Source organism: Anas platyrhynchos, chromosome W (genome assembly GCF_047663525.1).
Source record: "Anas platyrhynchos isolate ZD024472 breed Pekin duck chromosome W, IASCAAS_PekinDuck_T2T, whole genome shotgun sequence".
In the NCBI taxonomy this organism is placed as follows: Eukaryota; Metazoa; Chordata; class Aves; order Anseriformes; family Anatidae; genus Anas; species Anas platyrhynchos.
The window spans coordinates 6,180,747-6,200,564 of NC_092620.1; the positions used below are offsets into that span (position 1 = coordinate 6,180,747).

The 19,818-nt window shown below is 44.9% G+C and overlaps 1 protein-coding gene across 16 annotated transcripts in view; it reads right to left on the reverse strand.

The window, feature by feature from the left end:
- The window catches only part of LOC101791773 (SET-binding protein), a 323,956-nt gene extending 309,246 nt beyond the window's left edge, over positions 1-14,710 (reverse strand). For 4 of the 16 annotated variants that reach the window (XR_005261408.2, XM_038169498.2, XM_038169500.2 and 1 more), the window contains exon 1: positions 13,450-13,947. The gene's annotated coding sequence lies outside the window, so the exon portion shown is untranslated. Of the gene's footprint in view, positions 1-39; positions 1,045-1,143; positions 1,289-12,069; positions 12,174-13,449; positions 13,955-14,026 lie in introns of those variants that run through there. The other 12 variants (XM_038169489.2, XM_038169487.2, XM_072030468.1 and 9 more) reach the window with 9 other exon arrangements.
- Between the last annotated feature and the right edge of the window lie 5,108 nt (positions 14,711-19,818).

The window sequence follows — 19,818 nt, forward strand, 5'->3', positions numbered from 1 at the left end:
CTGGTATGCACAAATATACAATGAATAGTCTGTGCTGACCTCTGCCCACAGGCTTTTAACCTCTCTCGATGCTGGTGAAAAAGAGCAGGCTTCTCACAGGACACATCTGCCTCAGCAGGATGCGGCCACCACACCCTCAGCCACCAAGGGTGTAGAGAAAAGACCATGGGATATGGCGTAAAGAATAAAACCTCTTGGGACCTTATGTCAAATGGGACATGAGATAAAGCTCCTGACTCTGTGCCCAAAACACCCTTCCCAGCTCAGTGTTTTATGGAGGCCTCACCCAAAGCCAGGCTCCTGCCCCAAGGGGTCTCAGCACCTCAGGGTTAGTAGAAACCAGCAACATCTGAATAAAGGCACCACATTATACCAGCATCAGATAAGTTCACACTAAAACCAGCTTTAAAATATTAGCCTCCTGTCATGCCAAGAGCCAGCAAATGATGATATCACCAGACCAACAGGTAGCAACAAAGAACCCTGCATTCAAACACTACACTGAATTAACTGGGTGATTTATTATTTTTTTTTTTTTTTAAGGTATCTCCTTACTCTCCTTCAGGGTTAATAGTTAAGTGACTCAGGTGCAGGAACACTATACTCATCTTTCTTGTTTGGGCAGGCTACAAGCACTTTGACTAATCAGGAAACCTCACTTCAGGCTCCTGAATAAGTAACCTCCTGGGCAAAGTCCCAACCTTCCCTTTCCTCAGCTTGGGGCACACTGCAGCTCTGCAAGAGGAGCTGTTCAGCCCCGTGCTTTCAACTGCAGTGGCAATAGCTTTTTTCTAGCATCTCCCCCAAAAGATATAGGGGTTTGAGCTTCAAAACTAGGGAAAAATCAATCTCCAAACTGCCCCTGCTGAAGTCACTGGGAAAACCTCAGGTTCTGATTCAGCTGCAGCTTCCTGGGCTTCTCCCTCTTCCTCATGTCCTGTATCTCCCCAGCTCTGGGCTGGCCTGCAAGCACAAGCAGTGAAGGGGAGGCAACAAACACTCGTCCTCCAGCAGCATTTCCGCTTTAGCTGGCAAAGTGCAGACCTGGAAACAAGAATACTGCTTTTTGTTTTTTTTTTTTTTTTTTTTCCCAAGCTTCCTAGCTTTATTTTAAACAGCTAAGAGAGGCTTTTAAATGCCTACCCAAACTGCCCTCTCCCAGGCTCACAAGCATCAATTCCTGTTCAACAAGCAACTGCAGAGGTACTTCACCAGCCAAATTAAGCTCTCAGAGGAAAGTGTTACTGCTAGCAGGTTTCCTGCAGTCAAGTTAAATTTGAGGAGGATAACTCACAGGTGAATGACAACAAATTTCACAGAAGTTGGGATTAGCTCTTAATTAGGGAGAAATTCACACTTCCTCTGATAAGTACTGAGAAATAATCAAACACCTGTATGCTCAGCCTAGCTGCTCATATGTCTCTTATCAAACATGCTCCTAGAAGTAAAGGCCTGAAGGAGAAGACCTCCCTTAAGATCATACTAGATGCCTGCCATTAAGGGCTCAAAATACACTCCCTTCTCCTGCCTTAGGCAACTGCTCACGCTTGTATTAAGATATCAGGGCTGTTAAGTGATTAAACTGAAAATTTGCTAAGGATAAAAACAAAAAGTAAGAGCCTACTGCCTTGCTGGAGGGGGGAGAGGGAGGGAGGGGGAGGGGGAGAGGGAGGGAGGGAGGGAGGAAGGAAGGAAGGAAGGAAGGAAGGAAGAAATCCACCATGTTTGGGATTATCCATGAAATGAAAGCAGGCATAATACTTGTCACAGCTTTTGCCCTGTGCCCGGTAACAATCGTGTTTGTAATAAGCAAACAGAGGTGCAGAGGCACCACTGCTTAGGTAAACACAAGCAAGACAGGTTCAGCTGCCCAGCCTTTGTGCTGCTGCTCTGGCTGATTTGCTCAAACACATGAGCACCAGAAGAGAGCTCAGAGCAATTTTAAAAGATGTTACCCAAATCCCAGAGTACACTAATCTTAGGCATGACTGTAGCTACAAATTGCTTTTGTTTTAGCTATAGAGTCCAAAATGCCTTGCGAAGAAAACAAACAAACAAAAAAAAATCTATTGAACAGGTTCTGTTCAAACAAGGGGAAACTGAGGCACAAGTCTGAGAGCATCATACCAAAAGTGAAGTGGAGTCCCACATCTGTCATGTTGTCTTGGGGTCTCATATTCTGTCATGCAAAATACAGTTGCAAAATCCCTAATCTAATATCAGAAATGCTGGAAGCCTCTTTATGCACCATCTTTTTAAAACCATTCACCACAAAAAGCACTGGAGACTATACAGCAATATTTAATTATGACATATCACCTTTCACTCCAAAGACTCCTGGGTTGCTTCCTCGATTTTAAATGCCACTGCTGAAACACAGCTGCCTCTGGGGCAGAGGTCAGCGGACAACCTACATTACATTCAAGGGAAAGTTTTGGTCAGAAACCTGCTTTTATGAGAAGTATTAGTGAAACTTTAGAATCCATCATGGGAGATTAAAAAAAAAAAAAAAGAAAAAAAGCCTGACATGCAGCAAGCTGTGCTGAACTCAGTTAACCTGCATTAGTAATACAAAAAGAGCCCCCAACCTAGTTCATCATTATTGCTTTGCAAAAAAAATCTATGAATTTCAAGCACAGTGCTGTGACCACACAGCTTATGGTACAGGGTCTGTGCACTGCCAGATTACCCAGCAGCACAAATTTGATGCAGACCAGGCACAGGAGCATGATCACACTTTTATCGAATGGACCAGAGTGCACAAGATAGAGGTCAAGGCTTCCTTTGTGCAAATTTAAAAGCAGACCCAGAGGATGGGGACAACTTGTGAGTCATAAAGCCAGCATGGTGCAGGCAGGTGACACAGTCTGATGTAGTACAAAGCCTGCTGGGATGAAATTAAGCCACCACTATTTATTTATCAGATTTGAACCAGGCAAATTAGTTTATACAGGATCATTATCATGCACCAGCAGCATGTTTAATCTGCTGCTCAGAGCCTTGGGGCTAGATTCATCGCATCTTTGAACCTCAGCCTTAGCTACTTCCTGCGCCCCTGATACTCTGCAAGAGCAACCCAGCTTTGTCAGGGAGCTGGAAAAATGACTGTGGCAGCTATTTTCCATCCACACTGTAGATCCCACAGAAAACACCCTCTCTCTTGCACCTGCCTCATGTCAGTCTGTACAGAAACAAGGCAGAAAGACTTCCCCTTCAAGAAGAAAAAAAAAAAAAATCTTTTATCAAAAAATTGGAGATGGTCTGGTGATGTTCAAATCCCAACCAAGCACAGCCCTGAGCATCCTGTCCTAGGTGACCCTGTGCTGAGCAACACAGTAGACTGGACCATCTCCAAAGGTCTTTCCAACCTCAGCCATTCTGTGCTTCCATGATATATTTTTTGCCCTTCATCTCCAACACTGGGTAAATTGGACTCATTACTGCATAACAATTTTAAATATACTGCTAAAACTCCCATCTATATGATAAGCTATCCATCTATGGATACAGACATGCATAAAATGTATGTGGATATACACCAGATACTGTATGAGATTCTCAACTCATAGGGATAATTGTGTTCAGAATGACCATATGTGAAGGCCTATAATCCACAGATTATATACAAAGCCAACTAACTAACTAGGGCATATGATTCATTAATGGGGCAAGTTGATGCAGAGGGGGTTACACAGAAGAAAGGTGACTGCTCTCCATGTAGTCCCCTGCTCTCCATGGCATCCGCTGCTTTTGTTCCACTCCTTCCACCTCCGCCTCTGATTTCTCGTTGGTTATATGAGGATTATTTCTGAAAGGGTGCAAGCTATCTCAGGTGTGATCTATCCACATGAAAATAAGGTGCAAAGATTAATGGCAGCTACCAGAACAACAGCAGAAATATAATCTTCACTCATTTCCTTTGGATTGCCCTGAGTCTAAATGCTACCAGCCCTCTGCACCTCCACCAGCATGACCAAGTAAAACTGACTGATGGTTCTGTCTCAGTGTGTCCAAACCCAGCAAAGGGAGCCAGGAAAAGCCACACTGGAGGGGAAAAGACAAGATAATCTGAAGATTTCTCACAACCAGATGAGGCTGCAAGCATCTCTCCCCAAGATAAAGAGAGAGAAATAAATGAGAGCCCAAGCATATCCATAATTAAGGAGGCATGTAAGTGTGCACATTACACGTGTGTATCTGTCTTCTCAACATAGAGACATTAAGAGTAGATTATGGAATCATTTGACTCCATAACTAGGTTTGAGAGTCCATAATTAGATCAGATAGTCACCTTTCTATGTAAGTAACTATCGTGCTGCACTGAAGGGAGGGCCAACTGAATGATTAAACAACCGACACAGCCATAAATCATTAGGCCCATAAAAGCAATACTGCCCAAGGTACAGCTGTGGCAACAGCCAGCGTAGCAAAGCACCCATCTGTGGTAGGAGGAGAGATGCCCATCATGTTGCTCAAGGACTTTTACGAGCTCCTGCCTAAGAACCGTGCCAAGGTTTTATAAATCTACTCACTCACAACCTAGAGCTACATCTGGGTGTGAGGGAAGGGAGTGTGGTCATCAGATATGTAAACACCTCCTGCTGCTCAGTGCTGGTCTCTGAAGGACAAACCTCATCCCACTCATGCCCTCTGAGGCCAATGCTGCTGCACGACTGCTGTAAAGCTGGGCTCAATTCACTGGATTTATACCTCTGAATCAAGGGATAGTGATGTCAGAGAGCATGTAATTTTTACCCATCACCCTTGTTAAGATTAGGCCTCTGGGACACTAAAAAGCAGAATGAGATGCCAACTGCGCTCCAGCTCATTACAACACAAAGAGCCAAGCCAGGAGATTTGCCTACATGGGGTCAACACCAGGTTGCTGAGCCTCCAGACTACGCATCATCACTCTCAGCATGATGTATATCCCAAGGTAGCTCCCGAGATTAACCAGCAGAATATCCTGAGCACTCTGTTGGGTGCAACAGTGTGTGCTGCTACAAGGACAAAGCTTATTCCATTAACAAGAGCCATAAAACTTGTTGAGAAAAAGTGGCAACATGCACAAGAAGACTTCAAGTGCTATTTCCATTCTACCTAGCTCTTGCCAAGTGCACCATCCTGGAGGCAGTGGAAGCCACTCCAAACTACAAATTGAAAGTTTTATGGGTATTTAGGGAAAGGATATTAGCACAGAGACCAGCCAAAGAAAGCAAAACCCTGTACAATTCCATCATCTGTTACCAAACTTTTCTAGATTGCTTCTGCTCTTGGAAAGCTGCCATCAGACACAGTAGCCTCCTTCTAAAACCATCGTGGTAGGGCAGTAATCTCTCCTTCTCCCTCTGATCAACCATTTCCCTCTGCTCTCTGAAATGTGTTGAAAATGATTCCTCTACATAAATCATTAACAAAAGCTTTGTTTTTGTTTACTGCCACTATCACCGGACTTCTTTCTCTTCTGTTTTCTCCCCTCCTCCATTATTTCATTTTCGCTTGCACAAGTGCCAAATACACCAGCTTTCCCTCCCTTCAGGAAAAACAAAAAAATAAATAAAATGAAACAACACATCTGATAGGGGATGCACCAGATCTTGGCTCAGCATCCATTCCTCAGAGCGATGGCACAAGGAGGACCAAAAAGGCTTTGGTCCAGGATCTATCCTGTGCCTAGTCTAGAGGCTGTACAAACAACACATCCCATGTTACCCAATTCCACATGCTTCAGTGAGGCTAGGAATAAGAAAGGTTGGATTTTGTCCATGGACACTTAGCACTGTGGGTTTCTGTGATAAGTAAGAAGTGATATCTTGCTTGGTGCTGTAAAATGTACCAAGAATCCCCAGCATCAAGAGGGGACTGTGGGAAAACAGAGCACATAAAGGGCATGCAAGAGGAAGAGCAATAATTTGGGGTATTTAGAGGAGGGCACTGAGACTGCTTCCTTTCCTTGCAGAACATATCAGTCCTTTGGCTTTGAGGGAGGAGAGGATGTCTGGGACAGGAAAACAAGAAAGTCCCTTAGAGCCTCATGAACTGCAGGAGGCAAACACAGAGCAGGACACAAGTGGACGTGGCTGGATGTGCACAAGGCAAAGAGCAGCCCACGGTGCCAGGACAGAGGAGTAAAGAGGCATAAACATTAGACAGAGTGTGCCAGTGGAAGACCTGAGGACAGGAATAAAGGCAAGACAGCTGGCAGCTTCTGTGGGCAAAGGAAAGGAGTAGCCTCTATTGAGGTTGAAGAGGAAACAGTTACAGAAGTGCTGGGAGAAGTTGAGTCAGAGGGGAGATAAGAGCCTGCTGAGTACCTGCACCCCCCAAAAGCCTCTCCAGCTGAACCACTTCATTGTGCTCTTTGAGAGGTGTTGCACATGTCTGGGTCCGGCTCCGTCCAAGGAGGCAAACAGGCAGGAAGCACTCAAATTCCCATCTGAGCAGGGACAGGACTTTGGGTCATTACTCCCTTGTAACACCACAGACTTCAGGAAGATATTAAGGGTCAAGATGGGGTCAGAATTTGGGGGTCAGCTCAGTTCTGGGTGCCCATTCTTTCCACTAATGACCTACAGGTCCCCGTGCTCCCAGTCCAAGTCCTTTGCTTAGGACTCTCGGGGCCTGAAGGGAGGCATCTGCCACTGCGCTCTTCTGTGGGAGAGGGGTGCCAGGAGACAGATGCAGATTTGCATAGGGTCCCAGTCCCCACCTTGAGCTATGCTGCAGCTATTTGTTACTGTAATATTATATTATTTTTTGTTAGAGGTTTTCCTTTAGGCCCTGGAAGGTCTGAGTGAGGCCTTAACAAAATATTCTGGCCTGAAAGCCATGTGCGAAAGTTAGGATATTTTAAGAGCAGATGTGTCTTCAACTCCAATAAAAGGATGGAGGAGCAGGATCAGTGTTTCTGTGACTACCTCAATGACACAAAATTTGAATCTAATGTAAACCAGCACTTATAGCAAGTGACATTTATGGCACTTAGCAGGATTTGTAAGGAAGGTGCCTCACTGTTAAAGCCAACAGACTAAAAGATCTTGATTGACTTTAGGATGTCCACAACGACACTTTTAAATTGTCATAGCTTCAGAAGCCATGACCTTCATTTTTTTTTGTTACCCTCACACACTAAAAGAAGACATGGGCCTTCAACAAGCCCTATGTTTATATCCATTTATTAGCTCAAAGTGCAGCAGGTTAGACTGTTGCCCTGTTTAAAAGCGTATGGTTAGAATAATTTAAAAGAGAAAAGTGTTTCCCCTTCTTCCCCCACCCTCACTTTTTCTGAATAAATTGGAAAAAAGAAAAAAAAAAGGAACAACTGACAGCTGGAGGGAATTCATTCAACCTTTCAGGAAGAAAATTGCCATCAAGCAAAGAGAAAGTATGACATTTTTCAGCCCATTAGGTGAAGGTTTATGGAAGTTACAAGGATGGCAATGGGCACCCATTGTATGGCATATACATGCCATACAATGGGCATGTATAATAACACTTTGCCCAGATGCCTGTTATAATACTTTGCATGTATACAATCCTGTTCAAACACTTACTAAACTCCCCTAGTTAAGCTTCACATCTCTGATCCCTTCTGAAAAAGAACTGAAGAATTCAGCAGAGAATTATTTCCCTGTACAAAATACTACTGAATCCACACTATAGAGCTCCATAGGAAGGTTTTAGAGAAAAAGGAAGAAGGAAGAAAAAAACTACAGGAAGGATTTCCTTTTCTAGCAAAATAATAGAATTTCAGAGGTGTTTCCAGTGGAAACCCCATTGCATTCTCCAAAGCCAAAAAATTAGCAAGATTCAAGGAGAGGTGGGTACGGATCACAGCATCACTCCAGAACACACTGAATCTGGAAACACACAGGGAAGTTAGGCCAGTGTCCAAGTCTTAGAAATCACATCAGTAGGATACTCAGGATACGTGGATTCGTATGGAGGAAATACGTGCTTATAACACCTTGTAGCTTGACCTCTGGTTTGAGTATCATCATTTTCTCCCTTCCACCTTAAAACCAGCTTCCCCATCTGCTAAAATATAAGGAACAGGAACAGAATGATTCATTGTATACATATGTAGCTCTCAGTTTTAAAGGTTAAGGCTAACAAAAATTTCAAAGTAACATAAAACCTCAGGCTTCCGATCTTTAACCCATCTCTAACTTTGAGGTATTCAAGTGAGTCCTGGGTTGCCCCATGCCTGCCTACCACACATTCTTCTGAACAGCTTTCCCAAGCACTATTACAGGAGATACTGTACTAGAGTAGAGGAAACTGCTCTCATTCACTGCTGCATTCATACGGTCCTTAACAACTCGGGACAGCAATGGGAACAACATCCCACTACTTTGGAGAAAGTAAGAGGCTGACTAAGGGTCTCCCCATCCACAGTGTTTAGCCTCAACCCCAATACCCCTCTCCACCAGGCATTTCCATCCCAGTATATGACAGACTGCAGAGCAGAGTATTTGCCCACCCCATGCTCCTGTATTCACCAGGGTAGGTCAGGACCTCCCCGCCACCTTCTGACCTCAGGTTTGTACAGAAATTGGCCACCTCCTGCATGGTTTTTCCACACACTGAGCTTGCTTTCAGAAAAGTACATCAGACTCGTGAACCCTGCATGGGGAAGACAACTCAGGCTCATCCTCATTACTTGCACAAGCCCTTGTTTCCACACAAGACCCCTGTGCTGGATGCACACATACAAGAGCCCCACCACTGTCACCACTATTAAACAAGAGTATCTGGTCTGTGAGCAACACCAGTGACTGAGTACTTCTTTGGTGTCTTCCTGTTTTGTCACCTGTGCTTCAGCCCCATCACTTTCCCCTTCATATCTCAAGTCAACAGGGTCATCGCCACACACTGACAACAGCACATGGGTTCGGAGGACAGGAACCGGTCAAAGATCATAGAGATACAGAGGTCTGGGACCTTGCAAAGTTCCCCAGCTGGGAAGTAAACTAGGGACAGAAAGATCAAAACCAAACCTGGATCAAGTCCTTTCTGTCTCCAAGATGTCTGAGGTCCAGAGTTTCAATTTGGCCTTTTGTAGAAAGAATTGACTAATCTGAGAACTCTTTGAAATGTTCAATTTCATAAGACAACAAAAGCCTAAATGAAATAATGTCAGAAGATTTCTTTTCATATCCAGCTGCCCCACAGTAAAAGCTCATCACTGTGTTTGGACAATCTGTGCTGCAAAGTAAATCCATCTCCAAAAGGGAAAAATTGCCCCGAACTCTGCTCACTCTCAAGAGCTGATAAACAGAAATCACCACTCCCTACTTCCTTCACACATTTCCCCAGCTCTGAAGGACAAGACGTCAAATTCTCTGACTGCTTTTATTCAGTTTAAGGAATGATGTAGCCTTCCTTTTTCAGCCCCAACTATGTATTCCCCTCACCTTGCTCTCCCTTCCAGTTAAACATGACCGCAGAACCCAGGGGGCTATGGGGGGAGCTGCGCTTGTTCACAGCACCTGATTGCTGAGCAGGTCTGAAGGTGCAATGAACTTTTGAAGCCACATCAAGTGAAGCTTTTACATGGGAGAAGGAGAAAGAAGCCATCTCTAAGGGTTTGAGAACATCTCAAAAGTAACTGTGCTAACAACACACACTTGCAATGTGATTTCATATCAGAAGGCAAAGCAATCCCAACCTTGAAAGTTTGGAAATGATTTTCAGATCTGACAGTGCCCCCAGGCTAAAACCTGTAGTTGAGGGGTTTTAAAGCCTATCTTTAATCAAAATGACAATTTCCTAAAAGTATGAGTCATTTCATTTCCTCAACAATAATAACAGGAAAGGAAACTTTTTTTTTTTTTTTCAAGTTGAAAAGAGAGAAAGTAACAAGAGCAGAACCTATAACAGCAGCAAAACCAGTCCCAGTAGAAACCACAAGCCCTGCAGCAAAACATTGGGAACCTTCTCTGCTGAAGTTGTCCCACAGATTCCCACCTTTCTTGCTAGGCTTTGGACTAGCTCTAAACCTTGGATCACCGATGTCCTAAAATTGCCTGGATTTCCCAGCAACAAGTTAGCTGAGGCTAGGTTTTGCAATGGGTTTCATCTGACTACCCATTTTCTTCTCCATGCACAACCTAGCAGCACTTCTCCCCTTGTCAAACGCATGTTTAATTGCAGCACTTAAATGCTCAAAACCCAGTGTGCTCACATGTTATGGTAGGCAAAAATGGCAGGCTGAACTTTCTAAACGTGGCTTAAATCCATGCATCACAGAGCACATTTTGGCAGGCATTAATGCTTCTTTTCAACATCGTTGCAGACACACAGATAACAGATACTCCAGAGATAGGTAGTTAAGAGGCAGCAAGAAAGACGCCTGGGCATATGGTTAAACAAATCAGTAATCAATTCACTGGGAGAGCTTTCATTTCCAGCACAGCTATCTGTTGGATCCCAGAACTGTTTTTACGTGGTTCATTAGACAACAGTCTTTCTTGCTACTAGTTGGGTCAAGACTCAAAATTGCTGTGTAATTGCAAGTCTCCAAGCACAAGGCAAGAGTTTTTCAATCCTGTTGTCCAAAGAGGAAAGAAAACAGAAGGGAAAGATTATGTGTGAGCAATTGAGCCCTGCTGAGAGGGCAAAAACTGAAACTGGGATTAGCCAAATCTTGTAATGGAAAACAAGTCTCCTGTTGGTAATCTGGCATTTACACCTAAGAAACGTGTGCTGGGGAAAGGAGCTCAAAGGATGGGTTCAAAACAGACCAGAAGAGGAGATTAAGCAGCATCTGAAGCCAAAAAATGATGGTTGGACCTTTTCAAGCATTTAACTTCTTGTGTTAATTAAGAATGTGGCCACAGCAATTATTAAAGAACAGTTCCCAACTTAATCAAAGTACATTATTGGAAATGATACTGAGAAACCTCAGTAGAGAAACCCAGCAAGTATCAAGTCAAGCTAAATAGTTCAGTTACAATTAGTATTAATAATAAATCATGGCCACTGTTTCTTTTATTTGCCAACAACTAGCATAGTTTATAGCTCTGCACTAACCTAACACACTATTTTATTGCATTTCAGAAAGTGCATCCTCCTAAAATGATAATGTGTTAATAATCTATGCTGGGCTTTTTGACAGGAACCAAAGAGCTCAAGCAACTTGAAATAATATCAGAAAAAAAAGTATTTATTCCCCATCCCTAGTTGCAGAGAAAACAGAGGGTTTCTTGGCTTAGTTACTTCTCAATAGATTTCTGGTTTCAATTAGAACTTTGAGTCTGAAAAGTTAAAAAAAAAAAAAAAAAGCTAATAAGAGATGGAAGAGAAGTCTCCGTTCACTGTGTTTCTGCTTCCCCCCCTGCTTTTACATAACCCTTCCGAGCTAAGAGCAGAGGCTAAAGCACAACTACATTGTTTGGAGGGTTTTTCCCCTTTTGGCTAAAAGGCAAATGGCCAAAACTGAATTTAAAAAAAACAAACCTGTGTGTCTCCCTTCACGCAGAAGGCTGGCGTGGGGGTTTGCACCCCGAGGTGTTTTCCCCCTGTGTTTCTGCAGGTTTGGGGCAATGCTCCCCAGTCGTCCCGGCCTGAGGCAGGCGGGTCGGGGGCTGCTGCCGCTTGGGGCCATGGCCCCCAACAGTCCTTTTCCCACAGAGAGCCGCTGTCGCTGCCGAGGGGTGGTGATACGCTCCCTGGCAGTAGAGGGCTGGCAGCTCAGCGCTTCGCACACCTGACAGACAGACATTTCAGGCAGAGCCCCAACACCTCGGCCCCAGCAGCAGCCCGGGGTGGGGGCACCCCGTTGTTGTTTCACACCCCCCGGCATCGCCCCAGGGACCCAGAGGGGCCGGGGGACCCTGTCACCTCCAGCCCTGGGGCCGCTGCCGGTGGTGAGGTGCTCTTGGAACATCAGGCCCGAGATTATCAGCAGCGTTTATTGGAAGCGGAAACAAATTGGAAATCCTTCTCTCAGCGGCCTTTGTAGGGACAGGAATACGCACAGGAAGTGGCAAGCTGCGCCAAATACAGTGTGGCGGATGGTGCTAGGGTACTGCACGGACACAAGGACCGAATCCAACACATACTCACCGAATCCCACACTCACCCGCGCACTGCACGCTGTGAGCAGGACAGGAGGCAGCCACTGCTTCATGTCAGAGACCTGATTTCCCCATGTCCGTGGTGCGGGGGGACTGTGAGAGGGTGTGAGAGAGTAAGTGTGGGTGTCTGTGAATGTGTGACAGATTGTGTGTATGTGAGGGAGTGTGTGTGAGAGAGTGTGTGCATTTGTGTGCATGTGGGTGTGAGTACATGTGTACATGCAATTGTGCATGTATGTGCATGCATGTGTACACAAGTGTACATGCATGACTGTGTGGTATGTGTGTGCAAGTATATGTGTGAGTGCATGTGATCACGTGTACATAAGTGTGTCTCTCTGTGTGCACGTGCACATGAATGTGCATGCATATGTGTGTGTGAAAGAGTGTCAGTGTGCGCGTGTCTATGTGGGCAGGGAGCCTTGCACCAATACTTGCAAACATATACACACTACTTCCCCCCCCCCCCCCCCCCCCCCCCCGGGCTCACTGGGGGCGTTGCGCAGGGACTAATTACCCCCCAATTAACAACACACCTCACTCTGACAACGAACGGGGGATCCCACACCTCTAAATACCCCCCAGCCCCGCTCCCGTCCAATGTCAGAGGGGTAGAGGAGCCGAGCCCCGGGGAGGGGGGGGTGCACGTCCACCCTCATGCCCACCTGCTCACACTCAGGGATCCCAAAAAGGTTACAGAGTTGCTCTCTAGCTCCACTTAACCTGCAATTTACGAAGCCGGGGCGACTCTCCCTCCTGCTTTCCCCACGCAGAGCTGCCACCTCCCCGCGACCCCTCTGGGGGAACACATACGGGCTAGCGAATTTGGGGGGGGAGGGGAGGTAAAAGGGGGCGACACATGCAAACTCCTAAAAAAAATTGCAACCCCTTCCCAGCAGCACGCTCGTAACCATCCCCGCCCCTGAAAAAAAAAAAAAAAAAAAAAAAAAAAAGCGCCCATGCAACCCCCGGCAGCGGCAGCTACAAAGCATGGGAAGGAGTCGAGGGAAGAGGGCTCGAAGGCGTCGCAGGGCAGAGAACACCCCCCCCAAATAAAGCCCTTTCCGCGCCATTGCGAAGTCACAACACGAAAATAAAAGGAAACGACATTAACGGGAAAGGAAAGGAAAGGAAAGGAAAGGAAAGGAAAGGAAAGGAAAGGAAAGGAAAGGAAAGGAAAGGAAAGGAAAGGAAAGGAAAGGAAAGGAAAGGAAAGGAAAGGAAAGGAAAGGAAAGGAAAGGAAAGGAAAGGAAAGGAAAGGAAAGGAAAGGAAAGGAAAGGAAAGGAAAGGAAAGGAAAGGAAAGGAAAGGAAAGGAAAGGAAAGGAAAGGACGAGACCCTCCCGCAATCCGGATCAGCAAGACAGACCTTTCCTCGATGCCTCCCGGTTTTTGTCGCGGGGGCTTCTTAGCAGCTTCCTCTTCTTCTTCTTTCTTCCTCCTCCTCCCTCGGCTTTCCCCCTTCTTGTCTCTTCTCTTTTAGATCCCGGTTTCGAGCCCTCGCTACAACCCCCAAAGGTGCTTTTGCTTGTGTTGCGGCAAACCCATGGCGGTGTTCATCTGTCAGGGGAGCGCACGGCCGCGCAGCACGCGCAGAGGGAGGAGGGCAGGGGGAGGAGGGAAAGCACCCGGGGAGAGGGAGATGGACGGACAGACAGACAGCTGGAGAACTCGCTAGATAAATGATAGATAGATAAACAGAGTGAGAGAGAGCGGGGGGGGGGGAGGAATGGCGTCTCGGAAGCTGGAATCCTAGAGTAAATCAAATTAACACGCAACACTCAGAGAGCAATCCCGGCTAAATTTAGCAGGATCCAAAATAAAATGGAAAGGAAAAGGGGGGTGAGAAGGAGGATGGGGGGGGGGGGGGGGAAGAAAGGAGGAAGGGAAGGAGGCAAAAAAGGAAAAAAAAAGGGAGAGCAAAAATAAAAAAAATAATAATGCACCGGATAAAATCCTGGATTTGAAATCGATGGAGCTTGTCTCTGTTTCTCTCGCTTCTCGCTTTTCCTTTTCTTTTCCTTCTTTGTTTTTGATTTTGGTTTTGAATGGGGGCTTTTTTTTTTTTTTTGCTGCCTGTTCGTTGTTGCCGGTTGTTTTGGGGCCTCTTGCAGGGGGGCGCGGGGAGGGGAAGCGTTTTCGTTTTTGTTTTTTTCCCGGCGAGGAGTTGAAGGGAAAAAAAAAAAAAGGAGAAAAAGGCTTTTTTTTTTTTTTTTTTTTTTTTTTTGTCGGCGAGGAAGCTGTTCCCTTTATTCCTGCTCTCTTTTCCAGAACGGGCCCGGGTGCTGGTGCCGGAGGGCCGCACTGCCCCGCGCCGGGCCGGGGGAGGGCAAAGAGGAGGCGGGGGGATCCCCTCCAGCACCCCGAGTCTTTAATGGGCGCGCACCCGTTTCCACCTCCCGTCTCGGCAAGGGGGTGTTTTGGGGGCCGTTTTTTACTCCCCGCTGATTTTTATTTTTTTTTTTCTCTGTCTTGTATTTTGTCTTTGGGTCTGGGTTTCCCCCTCCCTCCCTCTTCCTCTCTGAGGGGGGCAGTGATTTGTTTAAGCAGATCTGGGGGCTTCTGGCTTCGGCTCTCTTTCCGCAGTTTCTGTCGCTCCCGGAGTCCTGCAGCACTGCCGGGGGGAGGGGGGGGGGAATAAATGGCACACAAGCACACACACGCTCACACTCGGTGTGGCTGCAATGCTCAGCCCCGGGTTAATGTACTCAACGGTGCCACTACTTGACACAGCAGCACTGATGGGGGGCAGGGGAGAAAAGGCAGAGAAGGTGAGAGACTGGGCTCAGAGCTACTCAGCCCACCCCGAAGTCTCCCCTCCCACTACCCCCTGCACATACCCTTGTGACACCGCAGCCCTTGCGGGCTCTTGCCCTGGGCAGGGGATTCTTAGGGTCCACTGACCACTGCTCAGACCTGACATGGTACTGGAGAGGGCAAGCAAAGACCTCGACAGCTTTGTGAAGGTGAGGATGAAACCTCCCCCTGTATTAATAAGTAGTAGTGCCCAAAACGTGCCCTGGGCCAGGGGATGCGAAGGCAGGAGACGTGCATAAATTGTTATGCACACAGGGTTGACTTCAAAGGATTTCTTACCTATAGTTTTGTCTTCTAGATCTAAAACATTTTGCTTTTTTAAAAAATCTCTTTCTCCGATTCTGCAGTGTGTCAGGGAGTTAGTACAATCTGAGTGGTTAATCTGCAGAAGGAAATTTACTTTTCTTTGTTCTTTTCACTTAAAAAACAGCATGGAATTCATACAGTCATTTTGGTTCCTTCAGTGGACCTGAGATGCGTTTCCTATTTGTGTATGACTTACAGATGTTTTATAATGAAGGCCATAAGCCTGTTGTTTTTATATAAATAGTATATTGAGTTAAATATGTATACAAGCCTTTCTAGGTTCAAGGTATGAATTAATGTTAGGCAGAATTGTTGGGTGACATGTAAATTAATGTAAACGAAAAAGGGTATCTTGCAAGGCCCCAGTAAAACACTGGCAGTGCTTTATGTGCTTCAAAAAATAAAATAAATGATTAAAAAACACTATTTACAGTTGTTTTAACTGCTTAAAGCAGACCATTTTGTTTATGTGTTTTAGCTTTTTAGCTCTCTAGTGCACTTCTGAGTTTTACATAGAAGATATCTATCTACCTATCTACACACACATTGACTCTTAGGCATATGCTGCTTAGCAATTCATTGGATCTCATTGCAACACGAGATGAGAGATTATACTCCAAGACAGTTGAAAATAGGGGGAAATGTAAATGTATTTTCCATTTTCTGTTCAAGAATTGGAAAATCAGCTGTTTGAACAATTGGTCAAAAAATAGAATTAACAGTGATTTTAAAAGTTGCCCTTTTATTTTGCAAATCCCTCAGACGTGGTATTGAGTTTCAACATTGTTGCGTGAATAAAGACAAACAAGAATCAAAATTCAAGGGTTGGAAACCAAGCACAAAGCTAATTTTAGTAGATATAAATACACTCTTTGGTTGTTTCTCCACTAGTATATTTACTCCCCAGCATCCCAAACCATTACTCTTGTTGAGTATTTTGATAATCAGCATCTCTTTGATAGGGACAAAAACTATGCCATACTCATTACTATCTGAAAACAAAAGAAAAAGTTTTTGTTTTCTATTTCTCAACCAGGACAATTAGAAGAAGACCTTGGTAGCTTAGCAACATTGTATTACAGCACGGGGGATGACCACATAGGAGGCTCAGGTTCAAGTCCAGACTTTCTTATCTACCAGATCTTTCCACAGCTGCCTTCCCATTATCAAACCAGTGACTAAACATTTCTCTGTAATGAGGCAGCACACAAAAGTTGCAGGGCTCATTTATGCAGCATTTGCTGATACACCAGCAGAAGACTAGGATCTGCCCTTTGCACAGGCTGCTCAGACTTGCGAGTCCTTTTGAAAACCTTTGAATGTTTGCCTCCTGTAACTCTTTCAACATCCATTGATTTGTTATTAGTCTTCCAGTTGTGATTATATTTCGCAGCCATTCCAGAGCAGACAAGTAACTCTGATCTTGTAAGTGCATGAAATTTTTTCCCTCATAAATAACTTCAAAGAAACTAATTGCTACTAAGCATCAAAACACACCCTGGATTCTCATGTGCATTGTTGATCTAATATGCTGTGGATTTCAATAACAGTTTTGCATATTATATAGAGAGAGACTTGTATATATATACATACACATACATATATATATTTAAGGCTTTATAAACTAATATAGAAGCAGGAACATGAATAAGAAACATAACACATTAGCAAAAATGTTACATCAGTCAATGAAGCCGGGTCTGGCAAGAAGGTAATTTAAAGCTACATAATTTAGGATGGGAAGTGAATGGAAATACTGAGTCTGTTTGGGAATTCTAGGTATAAAGAATTATTTGATCTAACTCTAAAAGAAAGTCATAAAATGAACTGATAACTAGGAGTTGAAATCAGAAAGAAGATCACATTGCTATGAAGATGTACGTGGTTCATAGTGATTAATCATTCCAGAATTTTAGTAGGAAGATTGGTAAAAATCACCATCTCATGACATTTTCAGGTTGGAGACTGGATGACTTTCTATAAGATATTTTTTAGCCAGGCAAAAGTAATTGGGTTCAGGACAAGAGCAGACATAAAATGAGTTAAGAACTGCCTAACTGACAATTCCCTGAAAGTAATTATCAATGCAAAATTATTGTCAAAGAGGAGTGTTACTAGAGTTTTCCCCTATGCTATTCATCAGTGATCTGGAAGTAAATATAAAACTACTCCTGATGACATTTGTAGAAAACATTATGGTTGGCAAAATAGCAAAGAATAAGAGTCCAGGGTGGCCTGGTGAAAAAAGCTGCACCGCTTGGCTCAGGCAAACAAAATGCATTTTAATGCTAGTTCTGCTTCTTGGGAACTCAGACAAAAGCCCTGTAATGTGACCGACTGCAGCCTGGAGAAACACCACAGTGCCAGCTCAGAGCTGGACCCTCAAATCCCAAAGTGCTGATGTGATCCTTGGCTCTGCAGCCAGGTGACCTGCAGTGTATAGCATTGGTAAGGCTGAACCTGAGAGGCTGTTTATGGGTCTGACAGCCACATTTCAAAACATATGGTGACAAAATTGGAGAGGGTACAGAAAAGAGCCACAAAAATGATTGAGGGCTGGAGAAAATGATTTGCAGGGCAAGCAGTGAAGAATTATGTTTAGCTATGAGAAACAGTTTCAATTTTGGGGAGAAAATGACTTGTAGGGGAGGAAATTACAAGGTAACAAAGGCCTAGAAATAAGCACCTAATTTCTCATTGGAGCTGGCCTGGGAAACTTTCTCCCTTCAGCATTTCCTACAAAATGTTTTAAGTGACCCCTACCCACTGTAAATCCAACTAATCCCTAAGTCTGTCCAGGAACTGTAATGGAAAGACCTCAGTTAAAGCTTTGAGGTCCACTTCGTGGATAGATGTTTTATTTCCCCAGAGTAATTCTGGATTTGCCCAGGGATTCCTTTCTGGAAACAAAGGTTTATCTGAAAGAATTAAATTATTCTTTAGCCTAAACCAAGGTGAAACACTGATATCCCTGACAGGCTGGAGACAGACTAGGTGACCTAGATGGTCCTTCCTGGCTTGACAGTCTTTGAAAATAAATTTCCATAAGAATCATGTAAATGTCCGTCCAAATTTGTCTGACAGCAATGTGTACATAGCCCAGCTCTCACAAAAAGTCCTATATAATTCTGATCACATCCTACTACTCCTAGTTGAAAATATCAGACTGTAGAAACACCACCATAAGGTGAGTACAAATCATGACTTTTCCTAAGGAATTATAGAATGAGTGCAACTGGAAGTTTTTGCTTTGACAAACTGTGCTAAGGAAGATTTCTCCAATCCAGGATGGACTTGGCAGAGAAAGTGACAGTGTCACCTTCATGGCAAGATTTCTGTGGTAATGTGTGATATGACTTACATTTCCAGCCTATCCAAGTCAGAGCAGATACCTGAACCTCTTCTTCTAGATAAGTGCTCCACATGTGACACAGTTGGCTATTCTTGAATGGGTCTGCCATTGCATTTAGTGGGACTGATCTGTTAGGCATGAATAGCATTAACTGGATCAGGGATAACTGATTGTCTTTACCCATGGATGTCCTATGGAAAGGACAATTTTAATTAATTTATTTTTTCTTCTGAAAACAAACAAACAAACAAACACATAATAGACTCAGTTTTATTAAAGTATGAACTGCACTCCCCTTACCACCTCCCCAAAAAAACTGTGCATCAAAAAAACTTGTGCACATCACTTGGACGTGCACAAGTCGATGGGGCCGGATGGGATCCACCCAAGGGTACTGAAAGAATATGCAGAGGAGCTGGCCAAGCCACTTACCATCATTTATCAACAGTCCTGGCTATCGGGGGAGGTCCCAGTTGACTGTCGGCTAGCAAACGTGACGCCCATCTACAAGAAGGGCCGGAGGACTGACCCGGGAAACTACAGGCCTGTCAGTTTGACCTCAGTACCAGGGAAGCTCATGGAGCAGATCCTCTTGAGAGTCATCACGCAGCACTTGCAGGGCAAGCAGGCGATCAGGCCCAGTCAGCATGGGTTTATGGAAGGCAGGTCCTGCTTGACGAACCTGATATCCTTCTATGACAACGTGACGTGCTGGGTGGATGTCGTGGTTCCGCTCGAGTGGGCAGCCGAGCCCCACCACAGCCGCTCTCTCACTCCCCCTCCTCAAAGAGGAATGGGGAGAAAATATGCGAAAAAAGGCTCAAGGATTGAGATAAGGACGAGAAAACCACACAATAATTATTGTAACGGGCAAAACAGACTCAGCATAAGAAGATAGATAGTAAGATTTATTGCTCATTACTAACAAGCTAGAGAAGTGAGAAACAAAGGAAAGAAACCAAAAGCACCTTCCCCCCCATCCACCCTCTTCCACCTCCTCCCCCCCGAGCGGCGCAGGGGAATGGGGGAATGGGGGTTATGGTCAGTCTACAGTGCTTCTTCTCTGCCGCTCCTTCTCGGTCACTCGTCCCCTGTGCTGTGGGGTCCCACCCACGGGATGCAGTCCTTGATGAACTGATCCAGCGTGGGCTTCCCACAGGCAGCAGCTCTTCCAGAACTGCTCCAGATATGGGTCCGTACCATGGGGTCCATCCCTCAGGAGAAAACTGCTCCAACCTGGCTCCCCCACGGGCAGCAGCTCCT